The following is a 26,554-nucleotide window of genomic DNA, read 5'->3' as shown; positions in this document are numbered from 1 at the left end:
ACAGTGTATAGGTGTATACTTTTTATACGTATTTCTAATAACTTTTGAGCCTTCTAGCCAATATTCCTCAGAACTGACAAGAAAAACGTTAAACTTCATGTTGAAATCCACTTTCCCAGTTTCCCAGTCTTCTTTAAATATCACCATGCTTTTTAACATGCTTATGGTGCTAATAAAGCATATACTATACTCAGATAGGACCTTTGGGCAATTTTCTTGAACTTTCTAGAACTTCCAGTACCACAGACTTGGATTTGTCTGTCCCTGTAAGTCTATGTTCTGAAAACAAGAGTTTAATTTGGTTTACGGGGGACAGAACCATGTCCATTCCAACACATTAAAGCTACTAGGACAGTTAATGATACAAATAAGAGAAGAATGTGGCCCAGAATCTGCTTATTCATCAGACTGTTTCAGGAAGAAGGTAGCTTATATGTTTAAGATATTGTTACCCAAAATAGAGTAGGAATAGTCTAGAATTCTAGGAATATTTTATTCCAGTTATGCAGGAAATGTATATACTTTTGTTGGCATTTGAGGGGAAAAGTGTTGCAACACTTCTATGGCAATGGCTTTAAAAATTTCTGATTATAATTGGGACTTCTAGTTTCTTGATGACAAAGTAGTTAGGAGTGACCATCAGTAAAATTACCCTTTGAAGCATCAGCAATTTAATTTTAGAAATTATCCTCATTTTAGCATGCCTCTCACAAAAACCCAACGTCATCTACCTGAACTTGTTCAAAGCATTTGACACTGTCCCACATGACATCCTTGTCCCCAAACTGGTGAGACATGGATTTGACAGACAGACCAGTCAGTGGATATGGAATTGGCTGGATGGTTGCAGAGAAATGGCTCAATGTCTGAATGGAGACAGGTGACGAGTGGTGTTACTCAGGAGTTGATATTGAGAGAGGTGCTGTTTAACATCTTTGTGACATGGATGGTGGGATTGAGTGCACCGTCAGCATGTTTTCCAGAGCCACCCAGCTGTGTGGTGCAGTTGACGTGCTGGAGGGATGCCATCCAGAGGGACTTGAGACGTGGGCCTGTGTGAACTCAGGAAGTTCAAGAAGGCCAAGTGCAAGGCCCTGCACATGGGTTCAGACAATCCCAAGCACAACTACAGGCTGGAAACAGAGTGAATTTAGAGCAGCCCTGAGGAGAAGAACCTGGCACAGGTTGCACAGAGAAGCTCTGGCTGCCCCCTCCCCGGCAGTGTTCAAGGCCAGGTTGGATGGGAATTCGGGCAACCTGGTCTAGTGGAGGGTGTCCCTGCCCATGGAAGGGGTGGGGGGTGGAACTAGGTGGGTTTTAAGGTCCCTTCCAACCCAAACCAGCCTGTCATTCTATGATAAAGACACTGGGTCATATGCATTTACACTTCAGGATGACAGAATCATAGAATGATTTTGGTTGGAAGGGACCTTTAAAGATCATCTGGAACAAATCTTGGAGAACTATGCAGAGACAAGTCTCCAGGAGCCCACAGTAGCAGAACTTGACACCTTCCCCAGAGACATCTTTTTTGTTTTGTGGATGTTGGCTTTATTTTTTCTAGGTCCCCCTCCCCATTCTCTCTACACCCATAAGGCTAGTTCCCTTTCAGTCATTTTGAGAAGTCTGGATTTCAGATACTAGAAGTTTCTGTTCTTTATTCTCTGAGAGGTTTGCCAAGGTGCTGGCAGCTTGAAAACCAGCGGATTTAACTCCATGCTGCTCTTCAGGCTCAGCAAACTGCGAGTGTCAGAGAATATTTTCCATGTATAAGTCTATGGGAGTCCAAACCATTCATGGCAGGCAGCCTGCTGAGTTTAAGAAGAGCATAAAATCAGGGGAACTGAGAGAACTAAGACAGCTTTTTGTCTCATGGCATAAAAAATGTGTTACAGATTGCTCACAATTTTGCTGACTTGACTGCAAAAGCATGGGGTGTCCCCAGAAGGTCCAGCCAATGGGTTTCTGCAATCCTGGTATTTACTGTTTCTGTTCTCCTTGCCTCAAGAGAAGGGTGCAGGCAGGACCTGGGCAGCAACACATGCTCTCTCAGCTCCATTCAGGAGCTCCTGCTGCAGCAGGAGTCATCCCTCTGCTGCCCTACCACCTCCTCCAGGAACCCTGGTGGGATGGGAAGGGAAAGTCATCTGGGGGGACAGCCTGCCTGCCTGGGCTGAGCGGGTAGAGGGCAGCGGCTGCTCCTTCCTTCTTCAGCAAGGGAGCCACAGGCATGCTGGGCCTTCCCCACGGGTCGGGATGTACAGCACAAGGGCTTTTGTGGTGGGCTGGGTAAGTACGCTGTACTCGGTGACTCAGAGCACATGTCAGCTGTGGCACTCAAATTTCTATTTACTGAGAGACGCTGCCCAAACCAGCATCCTTCTGGAGAGAAGTCCCTGGTTTGGAAGGATGCTTGCAGTAAGCCTGGGATGCCACACAAGAATGTGTTAAGATCCTTTCTGATCTCCCTTTAAGTTGTGGCTTTCTGTTGAAGTGATGAAACAGTCAGGGACTGGGTTTTATTAACTTTCTGGTGCTGGATACCACCACATGCATCATTCTGTTCCCTCTTGCTCTTTTGGCAGGTGTTTCACTAGCATCTGTTGTCTTAGCCCCAGAGGACCCAGACCCCTTCATCAAAAGAGAGCAGTGGGAAGCAGACAGTCATATGCTCTTTTAATGACTCAGACATCAGCATGATGTCTATGGCACCATGACTGTTAACAAAACAATTAATAAGGATTGACAAAGGATAAAAAAAGGATAAAAAAACATCAGCATGATCTTGTCAAGAACTGAATGTCTCAGACCAATCTACTTTCTTCCTCTGCAGGGATAATTCACCTGGAGAATACGGGGAAGCAAGTAAGATTATCTTAATTTCATTTTTTTTAACTCTCCACCCTGATTTTCTTTTGTGAAACAAAGTGAAAGAGTCTCTTTGGAACCATTATGTGCAAACTATTGTGTAAGGAGCAGTTGTCAGTGTGTCATGCTGTCCAGCCCAGCAGATATGTCCAATAAGGAAATTCAAAGATCTGCTCCATACTGTTTTCTATTTACAATTTGGACCTGGGCATAGAGAGAACTCCTGTATTATTTATTGGCAAGACAGAGAAGAGCAGGCACCAAATCTAAAATCATTCTAATAAAACAGAGAGACATTGCCAAAATTGCGTCATTGACTCATTTTTTATTTTTGATTGTGTATAGCTGTTTGACCTTTCTCTGTAGCATTCCTGGCTGGCTGGTTGTTTTCCTCTCTATATCTGTGCCTTCCACTTCTGCTTTGTAGAACTTTTCTTTTTCACCAGCCTCCCTACATAGCTCAAATTGAAGGACAAGAAGAAATTGGCTCAATTTGCAGCAAGGGACGTTTCAGATCAATATGACAAAAGATTGTGACAAAGAGACCATGGGTTCTTGTCCACTGGAAACTCTAAGGAGCAGATGTGATGAACATCTGTCAGGCCTGATCAACCAGTGCTGAACCAGTCCTGGATTCCTACAGTTAACTTCAAGAGAGCAGCTGTGGAAACTGCAGCTGCACCAAGGAAATGTGTCTCTTGAAGACCCAGATTGACTATTTTATGAAATCTACAGCTGGGTTTATTGAAAAAGACAACGTTTCCCATCTCTCCTTGCTCAGAGGCAAACAAGACATGCTGCATCTGTTCTTTGATCAAAAAGAAAAGCTTCTGCTACTTAGGACCTATTATATTCACTTAGGAACTCTTCAAGGGCATGTCCATGTCTGTAGCTTTGCTCCAGGTTGACATTTCGAGAGCAATGAAGGAAAGTGGACATTTTGCACACCCCCATTGATGATGATCTCACACAGGACAGCAGTAGAGCTGGAGCAAATCAGCTCTATCAGCATTTTCAATGGCTGAGCTGGCCATGCCAGAGATCCTGCTGGGCTCCCCACTAGTAGAGAAAAATTGAAAATTGCTGTCTGGGAGCCATAAGGCCTGATCATGCCTATCGCAGGAAAGACGAAGGAAGGGAGAAAGAATGGCAAGCGATGATCCCCACAGCTGTCACCTTCCCACACCTCCTGTCCCACCCCTCTGGAGGTTGGTGTCTCAGCACAGCACAAATGTGCAGTGGAACCCCATGTCTGTAACCACAGGGCCATTGCCCTCCATAGGTAGTTCCAGGGCAAGCCTGGAGTCTTACCTGTCCTACTTTGCTTTGTCAGTGAGTCATGAATTACACCCTGATGAAATCCTCCCAGCACATTTGCACGAGCAGTGCCCAACTGTGGGTCACAATGCCAGGTGCTGGCTCTCAGGAGAGGCCTGCTGTGGGAAGCCAGCCCACGCCGGCTGCAGGAGCTGGGAAGTACTTCACTGAACTCACGTGTTGCAAGTAGCATGGTTCCCTGCGTATGATGTGTCTGAGTGGCTTTCAAACACTGTGTAATGCTCTGGAGGAACAGGGCCTTGGCATCGGGCTGTCAGCCTGCACCTGGCTGGTCGGGTGAGGGGGCCTCAAAGAGGAAATCCTGGGAGCAGCAGATTTTTGGAGACTTGTGTCCTGGGGGCAGCAAGAGCTCTGTTGTGCAGGGGAGATGCCAAGGCTTTAACTTCACTGTAGAAGAGAAGAATTCCTTTATCCCCTGATGTGGTTCCTACTCAGCCTGTCCAAGTACCTGTGATGGCTGTTTCAGAAGACACAAGTACTGGTTGCTGCCATTTTACCACTCTTAATGATGAACTGTTCCCATGCTGCTAGGAGTGTTGGGGCATAAAATCCCATGGGATGGAGTCATTGCAGCAACACAGATAAGGCTGTGAAAACCATGTTCAAGTAACTAGTTAAGTTTACAGAACAAGAAAACAGCCTTTAGAAATATAAATCCCAGTATTCCTACAATTAACAAAAGCTTCATTTATGTCTTGGACTTTTATGGATCTGGCACTCCTCTAGTATCAATCCTTCCCTGTTTTTCTATGTGAGCAAAATTCTCAAGAGGCTTTTTAAAAATGAGAGCAAACCAACTGAAGGAAAGCACATACGGCCACTTGTTAAAAGTAAGTTTTCTTTAGAACATGGAAAGTCTCAAATTCTCCTATGCAACCCCACTTTGGTATCTGAAGATGCCTGTTCAATTCATTCAGATCTAAACTTTTCAATGTAATAAAAAGTTTGGCAGCCCCCTAAAATGATGTAATTTGATGGCATTTCTTTCCAGGTCTGCCAGCATGAAATTTAAAGAGGCTGGTGTTTCCATGGCGGTGCCTGCGGGTGACTGGATGTCTCAAGGGACGTGTCAGCAGGTGACAAAAAAATCATCGTATCTGGATCTCAGCTCATCGCTGAGGGTGGATTTATGGGAGGACTGTTCAGTAGCTGTCACCAGCTGGAGGACAACCAAGGATATTGAAGGATGTTTTGCAGGAGATTGTGTAGGACCTAGCCATCTTCCATTCACTGTAAACTAAGCTACCATAACAGATACTAATTGCTGTTTATCCAGACTCTTGGCAGCTGTTCTGACCCAACGCTGTGAGCTGGCAGCCCCTGACAGAGGCAGGGTAGAGCCAGTCTCATGTGGTCATGGTGCTGCATGTGTCCCCTCCCTTTGAGAGCACAGTGGTGCCTCTGCTCCTACTTAGCCAAGAGCCACCAGCAATGGAGATGGTGTTTGCTGTTAGCAACTGCTTTAGTTTTTGGAGCCCACATGCTTGCCTCCCTCAGTTTTTGAGATTTTTGCAAGCTGAGACCACCAGGAAAGCTGTACCCTGCGAGCCCTAGATGGGGCACCAAATTGCACAGCTGTCTTCTGTAGCACCCACCCTTTCCCTTCCTGCTGTGACCCTTCATGTGTGGACTGCAGGGGCTTATTACCAAAAGGGGGTGTATCTCTCACCTCCAGCTAAGCCCCCTTCAGCACATCTTTACACTTTCCCCAGCTGTATCCTTCTCCTATGTTATTCTTCTTGGTAAGGGTGACAGAGCACTGGGAAAGGCTGCCCGGGGGGCTGTGGAGTCTCCTTCTCTGGAGATATTCTAGAGCCATCTGGACACCTACCTGTGCATCCTGTTCTAGGGAACCTGCTTTGGTAGGGGGGTTGGACTCAATGATCTCTGGAGGTCCCTTCCAACCTCTACAATTCTGTGATTCTGTGAATCTGTATCAGCAAAGGGACAGGTTTAGAGATGACTGTGGCTGGGCCTGACGCACGGGCCAGTTTATTTTAGTGGGCTGCTGTAATTCTGTGGTTTGACACTGGTAGACAGACGGGGAGACAAAAAAATGAGGAGTATTATTTCCAAATGAATTCCCAAGGGTGCATTCAATTAGAGAGGTTGTTTTTTGACCTTTCCTGGGCTTGATTAAAGCCCCTATCACTTTTCCAGAAAAAACAATTTTGAAAACAGATGGGAGTAAATGAAAAATTCATGCCTGCGATGCCACACAGCCCAAAATGAGCAGTCTTGAACGATCTCTGCTGAGTACCAGTGTGCAATTAAAAGGATGCTTGTGAAGCCTTCGTACTGTGAAGGACAACTAACTTGCCTATAACCTACTGGGAACTGTCTCACAAGAGAAAAAACACACACTCTATTAACTCAGCTGGTATGGAGTTTTGCATGTAGATGATGAAGTGACTTAGAAAAGGGAGTTTGTGGAGGCTGGTATTAACTTCTATCTGATGATACAAATCAGGGGAATTACAGGAAATAATTATTCCTTAGAAATAGCTTTATAGAAGTGAAAAAGTAGGAAATAGGTTTGGGATAGACCCAAAAATTTATTTCAGAGGTTTAAAATCAGAGAAGCGCTGGATGGAAAAGTTGTCAGGTCAGTAGCACACAGAAGAGGTGTCATTACTTATAAAAATTAAATGCTTCTTAATAGACACGTGATCCTGTGCTAATTTTTAGTGCAAGTGTGACTGTGCCCAAATCCCTTTTGGATGTAGCCTCGAACTCCTTCTAATATCTAGAGGAGTTGTTTTCCAGCTCACAGATCCAGAATATTTTATTGGAAGCACCCCGCATGCCACCCGTGTGGTGGTGTGTGCAGTGCCTGGTACACACTCACAGCTGAGCGACGCTGTCCTGAGGGTGTCATGACAAGCTGCTGTCACTGAAAGTGAGCTGTGTCCCATCTCTACTTCCTCCTTTTGAGATGAACCTAAGCCAAGCAGTTTAGACAGGGAATAAATGTAGGTTATGTTCCTTTAACTCATTTTACCTTTGTCCCTATCATATGCTCTGCTTAATACATGGTTTCTGTAATAACTTGTGGCAGAAAGGATTAATGTAATTTGGACTGGCTCTGCTGACAAAACTTTCTCTAAGGTACTTGAAGTGTGAGAGAGTGAAAATTGTCACAGCCTGTTGCATTTCAGGTAGCTAGAGAAGTGCTTTCAGATGTCAGAGCAGGAGCAAAATGTGGTGGAAATCAGTGCCATCATGCTGATAAAACCAGGTGAATACTGTACAGTCATGTCTCACTAAACAAGCTCAGAATTTCGGCACTCTATTCCATGGATCAGTCCTGTGCTAGTACTTGATTGTCCACCTATCCTCCCACAAAATAATTTGGCCTTTAGCCACGAAGGGAGCATGCATCTCTGTAGCAGCTCCATGTGCACAGAGGCCACCTGCCCAGCTGTTACTGGTACTTCGCAGGAGAGGTGACTGTTTCCAACATCACGCCTGGTGACCCTGCTTTATGGTGGGTGACAGACAGGGCTCCGTACCCTGACACCGCAGGCTGGGACCACCCAGGCGGGGAATTATTCTCTCAGATTAATCTGTGGCTGATCACTGCACTGGAAGTATCCAATAGAGGCTGGAGCAGAGGCTGCGCGTTTTGCCTCCACAGTCTTTGCCTCTGTGAAGGGTGCATATGTTTTGGCTGGAGAACATGTGAATCAATTTCCCTGTACCCAGCTGCTTGCTTTATTTCTCTGCAAATATTCTTTTGGAGTCCTTAGTGCCTATATGACAGAAGGCTCAGCTAACAATGTGGCTGAACTGAATTTCCTCTGGAATGTGGTTAAAAGTGGTTATTTTATTATGCCAGTTGCAGTTGTTGGGCAAGACAAGTTTGCTGATTCTTCTGTCATGACCAACACGAGATCATGCAGTCCCATAACTCTTGACATTTTTGGCTGTATTTCTAAATGTCAATTCAAAGTATAAATAAATAAACAAGCCCAAGACATCGCTTTCCTATGGAAAAAACCCCACTTCTCAACATTTGGATTTTTAAGGATCTTCACTTTATTTAATGTGTGAGCATTTGAAAATAATTCCCTGACTTATAACCTATGACCCTCTCTGTACAAATATTTCTTAAGCAAATTTTATCAGTAACATTTTCAGGGGAGGTAAGAGAATAGGGTTTAGACCTGATCCTAGCACCTTCTTCCACTGCTAATTTGCAGCCAGCCATACCAAATAGGCATGTGCTCAGCTGTCCATAAAAACAGTCACTTCTTCCCGATGGTGAAGTGTCCCCCTGTCCCATGGAAGAGGGGGTTGGAACTAGATGATCTTTGAGGTCTCTTCTAACCCAAAGCATTCTGTGATTCTATAATGACAGGGAACACGGAAGGAGGAATGTTTGAATCTGCTTGTGCCAGGCTGACACTTGGAAAAGGAGATTTTGTAAATTTATAGTAATTTCCTGATGCTTCTTAGTGCTACCCCTGTATCCTTTAAAAGGAACAAACACCAGGAACAAACATAAGCTTATAATTGACACCACCAGTGAGATCTGCTGCTGGCATGTCCTTCCTTCCAAAGCTCTGCAAGCACTCAGAGATTTTCTAATCTGGCTGCATATTGCTGACGGGAGCTGCCCAGGTGTGTGGCACTCTCCCACTGGCCCCACATGGCTGGTTTGCAAAGGAAGAAATCAAGGGGGAGTCTGCCAAAGTGGGTAAGAGGTACAGCCATAGGTGCTTTGTGTTGTACCCCAAACTAAATTCCTAAGAGATTCCTCAAAGAGGTGTTCATAGATGGAGCCATCTCAAGGCCTGGCACTTCTCTTCAAAACCTTTCCCAGCAAATTCACAGATTCACAGAATCACAGGGGCTGGAAGGCATCTCCAGACACCTCCCTGGGCAGCCTGTCCCAGGGCTCTGTCACCCTCACTGTGAAAAAGTTCTTCCACATATCAGTGCATACCTCCTGTGTTCGAACTTGAGGCTGTTGCTCCTTGTCCTGTCCCTGCAGACCACTGAAAAGAGACTGGCCATTTCCCCGTGTCCCACACTTGAGATATTTATAAACATTGATCAGATCCCCTCTGAGCCTTCTTTCCTCAAGGCTGAACAGCCCCAGTTCACTCAACCTTTCCTTGTAGGGTAGATGCTCCAGGCCCTTAATCATCTCTGTGGCCTTCATTAGGCATTTGTATGTCAGAAACCGTCCAGCAGGCAGGAAATTTGAAGAGAGGCATTGATAGATTCACCCAGGGCTTTAAGAGGTTATCAAGCCAGAATTAAAATGTCCACTTCCAGTGTCATCCCCACTTCTTTTCAAAGCGATGTGTGTCACAATTTAAGAAGGGGCACAAGCAGCTGCAGTCTAAGAAAAAGACATTGCTTGTTGTTAGCTGAAATTACCAACTGAAATTGGGAAAAGATGGAAGGAGCTTCCATTAGAAGGGTAAATTGCTTCTGATGAGACCCAATCTCCCTCAGCAGCAAGAGGGCTCCCACTGAGGTAGGCAAGGTACCCTCGCCCACAGCTGAAGCTAACTGCAGTGATGTCCATTTCTGCAGGCTTTAGAAATTATAGCCCAGTCTCTTCTCTTTGAGGAAAGCACACGTAGACAGCAGAGATCCAACGTTATTTAAAGAAACATTATATAATGAGGAGGAAAACATTTGTTCTGTGCATCTAGCCATCCAGCTTCTTCTGTTTACATTAGCCAAGACTTTGGGGAAATACCTAGAAATGAAGGTTTATAGCTGCATTAAGTCCAGCAGCGTATCAATGAGCAGCATAAAGCAACGCTTCACGCCAGTGTTTCCCTTCTGCATGGTTCTTCCGTGTGCTCCAGAAGCTTTGGGATGGTTGCTATAATTAATTCAGTTTCTCAAAGAGATGACAGGTTACATGGCAAAGTACTTTTTATTAAATCACTGAAACTGGCACATCGCTTGCTGTTGATTCATTTAGTAACTCTTGTCTTGAACTGAAACAGATGGAATTAGAACAAATATGGAGTTAAGGTTCAGCGCTTGGCGGACAAAGGTGCTTTGTTGCTAGGGGAGCAATTTCTAACAGCATATTTCTGAAACAGAAATTAGTGTTTTACCCTTTGCATGTTGTGATCCAATGTCACGCGTCTCTAAAAATCCACTTCTCTCCTTGGAGCAAAAAATTCCACTCCTGGAGTCCAAACTTTCCTGTCTGCTCAGAAGCAATGAGAATACAGAATATGGGAAAAAGCAAGGCTCATCCAGAACCCAGCCGTTCCTCAATGTTAAGAGCTGGATATTGATTGTCTCCATGCTGAAACACCTCTGCAAAAACACAAGCGTCCTTTGTTAGTGAAAAATCCTGGCCCCATGTCTGTGATCCTTGGGTGTCTTACTGGGACAGCTATTGGCTCATAATCAAACATGGCCAACAAAACGTACTTATGAAGTACTTATGCAACTGGAAGAAGTCATATTACTCCACTCTGGGCCATTTGGAAAACGACCATGAAAAATGCACAGATCAAATTTGATTATGCTCTCCGGAGCTGAGCAGAAGGAAGCTGCTGATGGGACATGATGGGGGCAGGAAAGTACTCGATATGCATCAGCTATGTTGAGAAGAAATCAGGCCAAACAGAAGTGCCCATGCACGAAATTTACCTTGGGAACTGGGGATCTGACTCCAAAGCTGCCACCAAAGACCATGAGGGTTTTGCAGCACCGAGAGAGCATAGGTGAGTGCTGTGGCAGGCTGCATGAAGAATACTGCTTTGTGGTAAATGACTGTGACCAGGAGGGTAAAGCTAGCCACTCAAATGCTTTCTGAAAGAAACCCTGCTGGGAGGTAACAAGCACATCTGCCAGCATTCTAAGCAGAAGGAAAAAGTACCTCTCCTAACACCCAGGCGGTGACACCCAAGGAGCGGTGAGGGCCTGTGGGGCCAAGGTCTTTGCTAGCCATGGCAGTTGGAGGCGAACTTGGGTTCAGCATCGGCCATGGCTCAGGGCTTTGCCCCCCAGTGCACCCTTGCCCCAGGAGTACCTCAGCAGCAGGCAAACTGAAACTGGAAGAAACTTCTGCTGCCCCTCAAAGTTTCTCCATTTTTCTGGGAATGCTAACAAGGTAACTGTTCAGATGGGCAACTGCAGAAAACCCTGCCTGCCGGGGGCTAGCAAAACCAGGGCCCAGGGGTCTGCCTCAACCCTGCTGGCTGTGGGGCAGCTGCAGCTCACGGTGCCGCTGGTGTGCACCCACACAGCACGGTCATGGTTTTAATATGTGAATAGAGGGTCTGTCTTACCCACCAAGGCAGAACAGGGCAAGCGTGGAAACGACTTGCTTCCAGAAGAAGCACAGTCTGTTCCCAGGCTGCAAGATGGCTGGCACTTCCAAACGGAGGCAGCGCTGTGCACAGCTGTGGGTGCCAATTCGGGGACCCCTGTGAGCCTCAGAGACACCAACAGGACACCCCAGAAACAGCCACCCGGTCACTTGCACAAGTTCTTCATGGGACAGCAGTGAAATCCTGGCTGCCTCATACTCCCAGGCTTGTGTGTGATGGTGCCCATAAAATGCCTCACCAAATGAGGCAGCTTGCAAGCCCCTCTCCACACCCCCTCATTCTCCCCAGCTCCCAGTTCATCTCTGGTCTTTGCAATCCCAGGGACTTGAACAGCATCAGCTGTGTACCTGCAGCTCAGCCAGTGCCTTTCATCTCAAAGCCCCCACAGTTCCACTTGCTCCAAAGGTTTCAGAGCTGTAATGCAAAGACCCTGCCAGGGCACCACAGGGATGTTTCCATTATGCTGTTAGGAAGTAAACAGAACAAAAAAGCAAAACTAGGCCCCCTGCATGATCCTGGTAGGCACGTTGGAGGTCTCTGCAGGCCTCTGGTGAGCAGTAACTTTCCAATGCATTTTGTGGTCATTATCGATGAGATCAGTGTGCCTGAGAAAATCCCAGCACTGAGACTGCCAGGGCCTTATTTAACAAAGTAATCTGCAGAATCCCTTAAAATGTCATCATGTCCAGCAAAATGCAACCCTAGTCTCATGAAAAAGGAGCAGAAACCAGCATTTCCAAGACTAAAACAAGCAACAAGACCAGTAGCCCACCACCCCCTCTGAAAGTGCTTGCAGCCTCTGACAGCAGAGCAGACCCCCACACTCAGCTCTGCCTATCACCCCATGCCTCCTCAGCACTGCCCTGGCTGCTTTCCTGATGGCTTTTGATGCAGGAAAGTCACAAACTTGGCAGAGACCTGCTTTGTTTTGCCACCCCTGAGCAGAATGAAGTACAGCTTGACAGCTGGCCCTGTATGCAACATTACCTTTTCTGCTGTGACAACCTCCTTCAAACAGAATCAAAACTTGTCTTTCCTGTGAGGAGTTCTCATTTATCAAATTCATCCTAAAGCAAGCAAACCACATGAGGGAATGTGCTCAACATATAAACAAATCGATACCAATGTTCATGTATGCCCTGATACACTGCAGCTTTTCTCTGAGACTGTATCCAAGCTGTCACTAGTTCTTTAGAAGAAAGTTGGCTCCCTTTTGCTGAGGCATCTTTCTTTGCTGTCATGAAGTTGCACAGTTTGAGGCTCTGAGACAACAGAGTATTTAATTACTTCTCAAAGTACCTATGCAGTGCTGTACTGACCCTTGGTAGGAGGCTTCACTGAGCTAAAACCCTTTTCAGCACTCAGAAAGGTTCCTGTCCTTCCTTGGGCTGTTGCTTGCTTAAAAACATGAGTCTTCTCTGCTATGGAGCTGCACCCATGGGATTCAGTCAGATTTAAAAATGAATGCAATTTGAAAATGCACTCAGACTAACGTCTCTCTTTTGACTGACCATGGCTGTCAGCTGTGGTACAACCAGCACCCTGCCACTGCTGCATGCCCCAGACTGGGGTTGTGCTGGGAGGAGAGTGGACCTGGACAGGGAGGGACGTGGCATCTGGCACCACCTGAGAAATGGAGAGGGGAAAACATTGCAGGGAGGCAAACAAGGAGGTGCCTAGAGCCAGCGAAGAGAGAAGAAGTAGAATAAAGTCACAACTGAGAAGCTGTGGGAGAAGAAAGGGTGTCTGAGAAAGGGAGGTCAATTTGGCAGGTAATATAAAGATCCTTTCTTTTCCTATCCAATTACTGTCTGCTTTTACAGTCCAAAATTAACTACCATAGTCCAAGACAATTACAAGCTTCATTAAAGCCATGGGAGAATGAGCTGTCAGACTGAAGAGCTGTCAAGTCCTTTCGTCTAAGGAAAAGAGCAAGAGGCTCAGGCTGCTGCAAGCCACGCTGCAGGCAGCCCCAGCAAACAGGCAGGGTTTTCTCTGGTGATGGGCTGGGGGTGTGTATTGGAAAGGCGAAACCAGGAAGATTTGTGCCCAACGTGGGTGGTAGCTCAAGCTTGAGAAGCTGCTGGGCAGTAGATTTGACAATAGCTGAGTTGACAGGCACTGTTGCTGCAGATGTGACTGGCATACTTCCTAGGGATGCACAAAGAGGTCGTGTCAGATAGCCTCCATTTGTATAACTGGTCCTTACCCTGAGGAAACAGTCCTCCACGTGATGTCCTTCAGTCACGCCAGCTGGACAGTGCCACTGGCCAGGCAATGCACTTCAGATGTATTTCAGCCTACAAGAACATCTTTACGTACCTTGGGGTGGGGAGGGGAAGGTCGGACTGATCACATATGCTACACTGTGTTCAGCAGTAGCTGAGATGTGCAAGTAGATGGCTCTGCACGTTGGCACAAACACGGTCTGGTTCAGCCAGTCTCACATCAGCCAGAAGCCACTTCTATGACTGGCACCTGCCAGAGAAGACATTCAACAGTGTGTACTCAACACAGTATCTCTGATCTCCCGAGTTGCAAAGAACTCCTTGCAACCAGTGTGCAGGTCACCAGTTCCACCCCCTCTCTCTTCCCAGCATTTGGCCTGAGTATGCTTCCTTTTCTATGGAACATGGAATGGGATTTGAAGACTATTTAATGCTTAAAAAATCCATGCAGTCGTGTTCTACATAACAGAGAAGTTTTACATGGAAAATGTGTTGTTTTTTCCATTATGTTAACTTCTCACAGCTCTGCCTGCCAGTTGTAGCTCCTTGCTTTCAAGCTACTGATGAGCATCAGCATCTGTTCTTCTGGGCATCCGAGACATTTGCAAATTCTTTAAAAGAAAAAGCCGTGAAAAAGCTGGTTTTGTAAAATGACTGGCTGTCTTCCAGGGTTGGAGTCTATTAGTGAAACAGGCCCTCAATGTATTGCGGACATGGTGTTGCAAGAAGAGTAGCTTGAGGTCTTGTCCATTCTCTTAGGGTACCACAGCCTTCTCCCCTGCTAACCCAAGCAGCAGAGTCCCCCCAGGCACTGGGAAAGGAGTGGAGAAGTCAGTCCTTCTAGTAAACGGCAAGCAGGAAAAATAGTTTTGAATACTGCTGACTGCTCAGCTGCTCTTTGAACCTGCATTAGAATGAAGTCTCCTGACGTGGAAAACAAATCAAACTTTTAACAAGGCAAAACTGCAAGCAAAACCTCTGGATAAAACCCCATGGCATTTTCCAGCTAGTAACACTAGAACCTCACATTTTATGGTTGGAAAGAAAAGTATTCAACAGATGTCTGGGATCTAAGCCAAAGTTTTGTGACAAAGATTGTCACTCCATTATCTAGCTAAGTTTTGCCTGTGGAACTTTTCAGTGATACTGCTTTCAGTCCTCTCACACAGAAAAGAGCACACCTTAGCCATCACTGTTTATATACAGGTCGGCAGGAAAGCCCACACTGTGAGATTATCTATTGATAAACCTCTCAAAATAAAGGCTCAGCATTTCTTCTGGACAATGGAGTTGAAGGATTTCCCCAAGCAATGTGTGGATCTTACGATGCCTAAATGTGACTGCAAAGCAGTTTTCAGTGACTGCAAGGCAGTTGTCATTTCACTGTTTGCCATGGCGTTTTCACCTCTTCATCCTGGGCCAGTCACTTCAAGGACACGAGGAACTGGAAACTGGTATGTTGGGTATGGAGACATAACCCTAAGGTCTATCAGGGCCCCCTTCCCATCCCTGTGCAGACACCTTTTAAGAAAGCTGAGGGAGGAGCGATGGCAGAGCAACATGTGTCAGTGTAACCACCTTCTTGTCACCACTGGCACTGCAGCAGCATGCACATGGCATAATCTGGCCAAGCCCTTCCTCAATGAACTGAACATGCATCAAAATGGGAATGAATCAAAGCACTTTCCAGTGTATCCATCCCTTGGCCTAGATACAAATCCATTAATCAAGCTCTTTTGTGTTCTTTTTTTCTCTTTTCATCAAATATTCTCCTTCAGACATTTTGTCTCTCTCCATTTTTTCCCCTTTTAATTGCACTAGTGACAACAGCACTAATATAAATGTGTTTACAGACAAGAACTGGGCTGGTATCTTGAATTCCTCTCCCCTGCAGACAATTGCATGACTTCACCCACTGGCCACACAGCAGAAGGTAGAGGGGCTGCCAGCCACTGGTGTCAGGCAGCATTCAGGCAGTGGCAGCTTCCACTTCACTTTTGGAACCCGGAGAGCTCAAATGCAGCAATTGCTGCAGACACACCAGGCCTCTGGCATGCAGAAAGCCATGGGGAGAAGGCTGGGGACAGGTTGTGTGTGTCTTCACCCTCCAGTTCATCCAGTGGTGGGGACTCTGGGCAGGTTTGGGTGTTGTGTGGCAAATTTGCAGCACACAGGGGCAGCCACAGCCTGGGATGAGCACACTCATGCAGTGTGGGCCATACCCTGCCCTGGGGCACTCCGGCATGTAATGAAGTCTTGCTCCCACCTCCTGAGCACCCGGATGTGCAGGCAGCTCGGTGAGCACTAGGGAGACAGATTTATTTCCGCTGGATGGCAAACCTACAAGTGGCAGGACAAATCCCTTTGTTTGACAGACAGTTTCCTTATAACTCTGGATTAAGGGGAAGTTCCCATCTCTACTTTAACTTTGTAAATTCTCTGCTGCTGCACCAGCTGAAGACACTGTTGGTACCTTTTGGTCTTGTCATCGTCTTCCCTGAGGCACATAATAATTTTTTGGCTTCTGGTTTCATCTGCTGAAGGCTTGGAATCTGCTGTGAGGCGTTGAGCAGCGTGCTGTGGCCACTGGTGTGTGGCATATAGGGTCTGCAAGTATCCCCAGCACAAGCATCTCAATCCTGTCCGACAGCTGGCCCCGGAGGCAGGACCCAACAGCCCAGGTGGTCTTTTTCTGACCCACCATTGCCTGACTGTCAAAGCTAAGAACAGATACAGGTTTCACTGGTTCAGGGTACCTCAGAGATTTAGTGAGGAAAATCAAGCTGACTGTTGCCATCTCGGTTTGGGAAAAAGAAGACAATTTTATAAAGGGCATTGTTTTTCTCCCACAGCTTTCTTTATAAATACCTTCTAAAGTAATCTCACATTTCAAGTACTTTAGAAACACCCAAATTTCATCTCTTTGTTTCCAGACTGTTCTGCCCCACTGGAGGAGTGTGATGAAGACTGGTTTGCATCGAGCCAAAATTGTACAGCTGAACCAGGGATTTTTGCTGACTCCAGTAGATTGCCTTCTTTGCTCTTCTATGTCTAAGAAAATCTTAGTGAGAGATGATTTTGAGACCTTTTATTTGCTTGGCTTTTCCCTGCTGATGGTGTGATCACTCACAGCCATGCCAGATGTTTGGACTGGTAGCATATCTCACCACCTTCATTTAGCACTGTGAACTGCCACTTTGGGAGCATGTCACTCACAGCTGGTCCCCTCACTTACCTGATTTTCTGAATCTCTGCCTCTTCTTGGGGGTTAGTCATGAGGCTGGCAGTGGCCCACTGCTTGGACAGTGTTAGGCTAAACGCACATTTTAACAGGAGTCACACAAATGCAGAACATAAACCATGTGGAATTATTAGTGGAATGGGTCACTGTGTACTCTTTCCAGTACTAGTGCTAATGCTGAACATGGTGTGTGAAAATATAAAACAACTACAGAGAGCAGAAGCCAAAAGCTCCCTGCAGATGTATACAAAGAAAAAGGCCAAATTTGAGAGGTAGCATTGCACGGCCCTCTCAACTTTTCTTATAAGCTTTTAAATAATAAGAGAACATGTATTATTTCACCTAATAAACTTCAGCTTGCCCTTGGGATTTAAAGTGGTCACAGATTGCTGTTGTAGATGGACAGAACACAATCAAATGAGGCATATTATGAAAGAGAGTTCTTTTCGTAATCTGTTGTTTTCCTACAGGAAAAATATATCACAAATGGGGCACAAAAAGCCCCCAAAACTTTGCATAAATAGGTGAAGAAACAAATCTAAGGGAAACAGGTGCCTGGAGTCAAAGAGCCTTTCCCAACCCTGCATTGCTTCGTATATCTCCCACCCACCTGTGCAGAAGCATCAGCTCCACCCAGGAGGGTAGCTGAAAGTGTTTACAAGCCGTTTTGGTACCAGGGAACATAGAGCTCTCATGCAGGAGGGGTCAGATCCCAGCATGAAAATCCTTGATAGCATGCTGTGATCAAAGCAAGTATATAAAAATGTGCATAATTCCAAATTGCTCTACATGTCAACAAGTTATAGACACCCTGCTGATAATGTTTTTCCCGTGCCCCTGTACCAAAACATAATTTGTAATTTGAAAAAGCACTGTCATTTCCAATCCAACCTCCTCCAAGTTTTCTTTTCATATCATGAAGTGAGAAGCATGAAGTGAGAAAGATGTAAATCTGAGAAAGCTGAGTTTATTTTGTGTACTTAACTTCCTCATCTTTGTTTTAGAGACCCAAAGCCTAACTGCTTTGCAAATGGAGGCTTTATGCAGCATTAAAACAAGTGGACCCCATAACTTAGTAAGGTAAATGATGCTGTTTCTCATGTGAATGCCACAAAAAAAAAAAAGAGAGAGATGATGGACAATATTTGACAGTGCTGAAGTCAGTGACTTGGTGATGGCAGCTTCACTGGAAAAAGCTTTAAGTCACTGCTGACAAATGTTTCTTATGGCAGAAAATATTTCTTATAGGTATGGCCGTAGTGTAAGTTTGAGCAAGAGCCTACATTGCTCTGCATTTGAAGGAAAAGGACAGATAGAAGTAATATAATGGACCAACCCAGCAGTTTGTGCCTAATATTTTAGGAGAAGCTGCTTGATTTGGCACTGGCTTTGAGTACTAACCAGGTTAGAAAGAGGTTAAGCCACAGATGTTTGGAGAAAAGAACTGAAATGTTGCAGTCTGCTCCAGAGGCCTGATCTGCGTGCTAAGGTCCTTCATTTAGATTAAATGGGACATCAGTTTAAACCCGGCTTGTGTAAGTTTGAGTCCAGCTGAGTTCCTGTCAGCCTTCTGAGCACATATGCACGCAAGACAGCGCATGGATTTAACTAAACTTGACTAATATCAATGGCCTGTCTTACAGTAAGTATTTTTGTAGTCAATTGACTGCTCTTCAAACAGACATCTATAGACGATGGACATGGGCTTAGTGAGAAGGCATGATATCTTGTCAGGGATGACCCTGCCCCCAAGATTCACTAAATTTTAACAAAATCCAAGCTTATAATTGTTGTCCTTCTACTTCCTTGGCACCCTCATGTATTTTATGGATACGTCAGGACCCCGCTTTGACATCAGATGAGCCTTCAGAAAGCTCCAGCCTGGCCAATGAAAGGCTCCCAGACAATACAGTGCTTTGAAGGGGAATAAGCACTTCAGAGTAGTTGGAGTTTAGTGCAGATGAGCTGCAGTCCTAGCAGTAAGGAACTTCTCTGCTGTGTGTTTGCATCCTGTAATACAATAGTTCCCAGGGAACTGCAGACTTTGACATGAGGTCCCCAGAGATTTTTGCACAGAAAGGACTGATGTCCACATAACTGGCCTCTGCTTTTAGGGAAAAGGCTGATGAGACTAAAGTGGAGTATGTTTGCCCCACAGCCTATGGGGAAGGAGGAGACATCTTAGCTAGCTTCTCCTCAGGAAGGAAAAAAAAGGAAGCTAAAACTTTTTGAAATATGCTCTCTGGCTATATTTAGCCCTGCATTAATTTTGCAAAAGCTCAGTTGAAACTTCAGTTACACCCACCATACCCCCCAAGGAAAAGAAACCAAACCAGAACCTTAAATTCTCTTTTGAAATGTCTGTCCCCTACAAGGGTTTGGCACAGCTAGGTCTTGCTTGTGAAATGCACCAGTCTCCCAGTGGGAGCTTATTCATTACTGCCTTCTCCTCTAGGACTGTGGAAGGTTTAAAAGAATCAGGAAAGTCCAATGAATATCAGGAATTTTTTGTTAGTTTTCAAGCATTGATTTCCTGTTGTCCTTTCATGTGGAAAGCTACCTGGACAAAGCACAGTGCATGATTGGCCTCGTGTGCCTTTCCACATTATTGTAAAATATAATCAGACCAGAAGTTATTCAGGGAGGATTAATACCAACCAAAAATTAAGGTTTACTGTGGAGGTCTTCCAATAGAAGTTTTCTTTTTCTCACCACAATTTTATGTGGGATTAAAATCATGTTCATCAGCACTTTTGTAAATGTTCTTCACCGACATCAACTTATGTTTTCTCTTACTATTTTAAACAGCTTGATTGATTACCAAGTACAATAACTTCTCCATGATTCCATCAGTGTTATAAGAAGGATGGTGTTTTACCAAGGTTTGGAAATTTCTGTTGACCTCAGCCATCTGTTTGATACAGCCCTCCTAACTTTTAGAGCCATAATGGCTCATTTTCTTCTTCCCTGGCAGGCTGCCTGGTCATAACCAAAGCCCCTTTGCTCACTGCCCTGTTGGTGTGTGTGAGGACTAACACTGCTTGCTCAGATTTGTGAGAAGTCAAGGTTTGGAGAGGAATGAAAGAAGAGTGAGGTTCTGTCTAAAGCTGCAGCACGCTTTGTGGCCTCCGCAGTCCTTCTGCACCAGGCAGTTGACACACAAGGAGGTTTCCCTGCCTGGTATATCTTGAGCAGTGCTGTTTTCTGCAGACCACCCCTTCAGTGTGGGCAGCAGCATGCTGCTCATGGTGAACAAGGGTGCCAGAACTGATCATGTAAGGGGCACAAAGCTCAACACGTATCTGCTTTGTGAGGTGTGGAGCACACCCGCTAACTTGGAATTCTGACTAGTGAATGAATGCTATAAAATGGAGTGAACAGCAAAAAATAACCCCATTGTGTAACAAAAAAAGCCCCACTGGCCCACTTTCCCCTTGATTCTGGCTTTACCCACTTGTCCATCACCCATGAGCTCTCCTGGGCATTTGCACTTGCACCCTGGTCTGCAATACCCTCTCCAATACCCTGGTCTAGCCAGTCCACTCTGCCAGCTTTTCACATTGTCTCCCAAATGCATGCATGGCTAGTGGTTCTTCTCCATACACAACAGCAAAAAATGATCTCTTAGATCATGAGTTTTACCTTATCTAAGTCACAAGCCACACTGAGCTCAGCATGCTCTGCCTTCTCCCAAGTAAAAAGTGGTGTCACAGGACGAATGACACTGTTGGGGTTAAGGCTTTCCTTCGCTACTCTGATCCTTTATTGCACAGATAACTCCCATAGCAGTGACATAGCTTTAAGGATATGTTGTGTGGGGACAGATGGTGGTGTTAAATGAGGCAGAAAAGTAGTTTTGATTGTCTTCAGGAAACTGTCAACAGATTCCTCTCTTATTTCTGGGTCAGATACCCAAATTTGGATGGTATGAACATCCTCCACCTCTTCCTTACTCAAGAAACCCTAGATTCCCCTCCTGCAATATTCCCGTGTAATTCCTCTGCTGTGTGCTTTTGGCTGCAGCTAAGGCCTGGCTCAAATCTATCTTTAAATTAAGCTCCAACTTTAAATCTTGACCCAGCATTCACAGCCTCACTATATACAATCCCAGTGTGCTCTTTCTAGGCATTAAGTTCCCATAAGAGCTAAAACCTGGCATGGAAGGACTTTGCAATGTGGAAAAGAGAGTGTGGCCCAACCTAGAAAAATAAAGCACCTGTCTTGATGAATAACAGCTTAAACAGCCTTCCAGGGCAACTTTGTGTCCTGGGTTTGAGAGTTTGTTCTCCACATACTGGACTGAACATGCAGAAATCCACATCAGTTGCCACCACACCACTTCCTACTGCCACATCCACTGCAGCTCCTGTTCCTAGTTTTGTGCCAATGGGTAACACAGTTGATGTAATGTGTCTTCCAGACCCTGGGAAACACTTGCTCAACCTTGAGGTTTGGATAATAATATCAAGGAGAAGAAAATGTGATGGTAAGTAGGTTGTGACCAGCAAATCTGTGAGCTCCTAACATCCACCAGCTCCTCTCACTCAGGGTACATCCTCAAGCTGACACAGTAGAGGTGGCCACATAGATCTTAAGTCTTTGTCACTGCTCGGGAGTAGAAAACTCAGGTGGTGTTGCCCAGATTGACTGACCATGGCTGTGTTTAAGCCTTCGTGTCCTAACCTGCCTGTCTCCTGTCCTTCCCCATGCAGGCTGCACACCATCCAGATGGCTGGAAGGACTCAGGGGAAGCTGGACACATTCTGAACAGGCAAAAAGCTCCACCTAAACGTTTTGTATTCACCGATGTCCTGCTTCCCAGAGCGAGAGAGCAGAAGCACCACACTGAGCAGTGTCTCCTACTGCTAGCAGGGAGACCTCTCTATACCTGGCACATGCAGCCAAAATGAACCAAAACATGCCTTGTGCCCTGGCTCAGAGAAGCTCCCACCGCACCCCTGTTGGCTCACCAGCCTTCCCCAGGGGCTGTTCAGAGCCAGGAACAGCCCAAGCATCCTCCCAGCCTGGGCAACACCAGGGTCCACTGTGCTACACGTGGGCAGCTCCAGGCTGGGGTCTTGCTGACGTCCATGGGGCAGGAAGGTGTGACATGGCTGGGGTCTCACTAAGGTCCATGGCACAGGCTGGGTGTCACACAGAGCCCCTGGAGCAGCAGGAGTGCATTAGCGCTGCCATCACTGGGGCCAGGTCACTCTGTGCTCAGCCTCTGACTGAAATCCGACAGCCCCGTGCTTCAGGCAGGCTCACGGTTTGGATTTTTGCTTCTCTTCTTTTCTTTGGACTCCAAATACCACAGGGTTAGCAAAGTATCACCTTACCAAGCACACTGCTGTAAAAACAACCTGACATTGCAGAGTCTCTGCAGGGCCATTGTCAAAATGTTTGCTGTGAAATGTCCTGTCTGGCCCAGCCCACATGTCTGCTCAGCATCTGGCTGGGCTGTGCCCCAAGCCCTGCCACGTGCTGTGTCCCACTCAGCAGGCAGGCACAGTCCTGCCCACTGCCCTGCCCAGCCAGGGGCAGACCCTCAGGCTTTGCCTTGGCCTGGCCTCCACTGCCCTGCAAGGCGAGGTTGACACATCCCTCAGCCCGACCCTGCAAGGCCAGTGCTCCTTTCTCATTCAGCTCAGAATCTGATAACCTCTCTGTCCCTTATGTATCTTTTGCATTTTTTGCTGGCTGTATGTCATGCCCCCTGCAGCCACTCCACATTCTACTGCCTCTCCATTAATGGGTGACTTTGCTGCCTCTCTCTTGATGTTTCTGCTCAATGTTACACATCTCCTACCACTGAGTGTTGTAACGGCTCATTGGAGCTTTCCTACATGTAGGTCCTTCTGCTTTGAAAGACTGGAGTGGGACTGGAAGACTTACTAAATAAAATGGAAGAAGAGGCAGAAGCAACTGGATAAGGGAGGAGTATAAAGATTTGGAGGAATGCACAGAGGAAATAGAACCTTGGGGTCAAATCACAGTATCAGAGGGGAAACTCAGATACATGTCCAAAGAAAGATAAGCATAATAAAGAATATCAGAGCAAAAAGTAAAAGAGAGAGTATTTTGGAGAGCTATGAGATATACAGAATATCCCTTGATACCTCCTAGGTCTATGCATTTATCAACTGCAAGTGATCATTAGGAGCAGCACATACACCGCAGGGAAAGTGAGCAAGCACAACTCATCTTTTGACACAAAAATTCTGTCCTGAAACAGCCTGTTTGCAAGAGTTGCTTCTTAATGGCCACATCAAGAGAATGAGAGTGTGTGATGTTATTTCCACCTACCACCAGCAGCAACAGGGAAATGCCTGGGTTCACTTCTGCTGCCCTGAGGGACTGAAGGGAGCCAGGTTTACCCTCCATCTCTGCACATCAGACAACATGGCTAAGGCAGTCGGGCTATAGTGGGTGGCTGAAGGAGCAAGGTGCCTAGCTCTCCTCCCTTTCCAGTCTGTGTAAGATGATACCCAGAGCCGGGTCAGGCTTCAGGACTTCAGTGTGAGACAAATTTATGAGAGAAGGTTTGAATGCATGCTGTGCTTTTGGCTTCCCACCATATTCTCTGGGATGTTGAAATATTTATGGGGAAAGCAGTCTTATGAGTTGAAAGAAAGAGATAATGAGCTAAAAACCTGCTGATTACCGTAAGGACTCATCCGTCTTTGGCTGACTTGAGTTTCTCCCGTTAACTTGCAGAGATAGGCTTAGTCAGTCCGGAGACTGGAAATGTCTCCAGTCAGGCTGGAAATGTCTCCAGTCCAAGATTTCCCTTGCTTGATGGAATGGGAACAAACACCTCTGAGTTAGTAGCTCTTGATGAGATTCATTCTGTCGTTATTGTCCTTTCTAGTTCAGAAAGGTGGGGTACTGTGATAAAGACTGGGTGGGCTCTGCTTCAATATTTAGGCTTGCTTTCCAAGTCACAAAACTTTCCAGACTTAAAATGCCATACCCTCAATTTTTTTTGTTATTATTTTTAATTATTTTTTTTTTGTGGCAGGAAAATATTCCTTTTATTGATAGCAGAACGCAGGCTCCATCAAAGTTCAAACTTTAAATTCCCTGTGGCAGCCAAAACCACTGAGTATGGGATCCCGGCTTGGCTGGATTTAGGAGAGAGAGATTCTGGGAACTCAGATTTGGGATGCCTGGAAAGTGCTGGGAATGTGGCGCAACTTAGAAGAGGACTCTCAGGCTGTCATGAATTGTGCTCCAGAGGAGGAGAACCGAGAGTCATTATTTCTGATGGGCAGGTGGATAAAACTGACAAAATTGTTTTACATAACAATGGTTTTAGATGCAAGCCTAAAGCTAAGGAATCCTGTCTAGGATTAGTTCAGAAAACTCTTTCATATCATTAAAATCCATCAGGTGGCTATTTTCCCCCCAAGAACCAAGAACCTTTCCATGGCAGCTCCACATGGTCCTGCAGGCTGATGGACCACCCATTGCCAATTTTCTGTCAAATTATACACTGGCAGGCAGCATGAGGGCAGAGAAACCCCTGTTTCTAGACTGAGTGAATATCTGGGTGATGGCTGAAAGGGACAATAGGCAACACACATCTTCTAAGAAGGGTCGATGTGGCCAGAAGCAAACTGGAATAGATCAGACATGCAACAGGACGGTTGAGGACCATAAGTACCTCCATCTGTCTCTGCCAATGCACAGCCACCTGAATGAAGACGAGTAGATGTGGCTTTAGGTCAAAGCCTCACTCATGCTCATGTTCTGCATGGCATGGGACACTGCTCAGGTAGCAGATGTAGGTCCTTTCAGGTCTGACTTCTGCAGGAGCATCCAGCACCAGCCTGGCCACCGGAGCCAGGCCATGGCCATGGCCCCTGCCACTCCTTGCCCCTAGGTGGCCCCACACCTCAGTCAGGAGCTGCTGCAGAACAAACCTCTGACATCCGTGCAGGTCCCAAGGAGAGAAGCTTGGGGATAGTTGGAATATTTGGACGCTCTGGCATCCCAAGGATTTACTTTCTAACATTTGAAATGGCATTTCCTTTTGAAAGGTTTGGTAAGTTATTTGAGAAGAAAAAACATTTGGAAACATTTTTAAAAGGCCAAAATAAAAATAAACATTTGGAAAATAGAGAATCCACTCACCCAGTCTGAAATGTTCATTTCCTTTGGATTTGCTGCACATTTTTTATATTTTTTTTTTCCCAAGGCTTCAACATTTCTTCTTTTCTGGTCAAAAAAGAATGTCAGACCCTGACAGTCCATGTGGAGCCTCTCCCACTCGGCCCTTCTGTGCATGCATCATTCAGATGAGAAATGGGCCCTTGGACCGTACACCAGTTGAGCAATTTGATTCCAAAAGGAAACCACCACCAGAGTAGAAAAAGATGTTGAGAACAAAAGTTATTGTTTACTGTGATAAAGGAAATCAGTGTTGAGAACAGCTTCCACTGCATCCCGCTTCCTACAGCTTTGTCATTTGAAAACAGATCCTGCTCTCTCCTCCACAGGCATGACCTAAAGCTTATCTTTCTCCCAGCTATGTGTCACTTGGATTCAACACATTTTACACTCCCTGCAGTTTCTCTGGGTTTGCTTGTCAGGTCTATGGGACAGGGGCGCTTTCATTACCCGCTTGCCAAAGCACAGTGGTCTGCTGCTCCCTGATGCAGGCTCTATACCAGTACAGATAATAAGCAAAGAGGAATATGCCAAGCCATACAAGGACAGTAACTTTGAAGTTTTCACTCTTTCTGTTTGTCTTGTTGCAATTTTAATGTAGTTATTTAGAAGTCAATATATTTCACCTTTACTGCTCAGTAAATACTCTCAGATCAGCAGAGATGTAGAGCTGCTGAACACACTTAAAGCAAGAAAGAGAAATTATTTGCCAAACAGATGTAGAACATTATTACTAATTTCTTGTTTTTCATCATTCCTCTCACAGTCAAAAAACCCCACAACCAACCCAAACCCAAATAATTTAAGTCTGAAAATGGTAACAAACTCTACTGCACAATATTACAGCATTTAGATTCTGAAATAAAAGAGAAACCCTACATCTGCAGTCACCCTGCAATTTGTCCTTCAGCCTTAACGTGTTTGTTGTCCTTGGCATTATTTTTAAAACATCTCTATCTCAAAAGTTATCTTCTGACAAGTGGGGATTTCTGAGGTATTGGCGTTGCCCTCTCTCTGACCCTGTGAAGGCAGTAGCCTGAGAAGGCTGAGACATCTCTGGGTTGCACTCACAGAGCTGCCAGTGAGGACAGGCTCACTTGCCCTGACTTCACTCTCACTGTCCATCTGATATGCCAGATGTGAGACAGCCGTAACAAAAGCTTTGCTGCTGCTGCTGGTTTCCCAGCGATGCTCCCTGTGCACTAGTGGTGCCGCCAGGCAGAACTCCAGCTTCTCAGACCCCTTGTTCCTCTACTGCTGCTAACATTACAAGACTTTCTGAGTCTGTACCAAATGGGAGGGGTTTGGCACTGCACCAAATGCCTGGCATCCCTCCCTGGAGGCAGGTATCCTGTGCCCCTCACCCTGATGGTTCAAAGGACAGATCCTAC

This window comes from Gallinula chloropus (assembly GCF_964237585.1).
Source record: "Gallinula chloropus genome assembly, chromosome: 3".
Lineage (NCBI taxonomy): Eukaryota > Metazoa > Chordata > Aves > Gruiformes > Rallidae > Gallinula > Gallinula chloropus.
Note: the sequence above shows the minus strand (reverse complement) of the source record.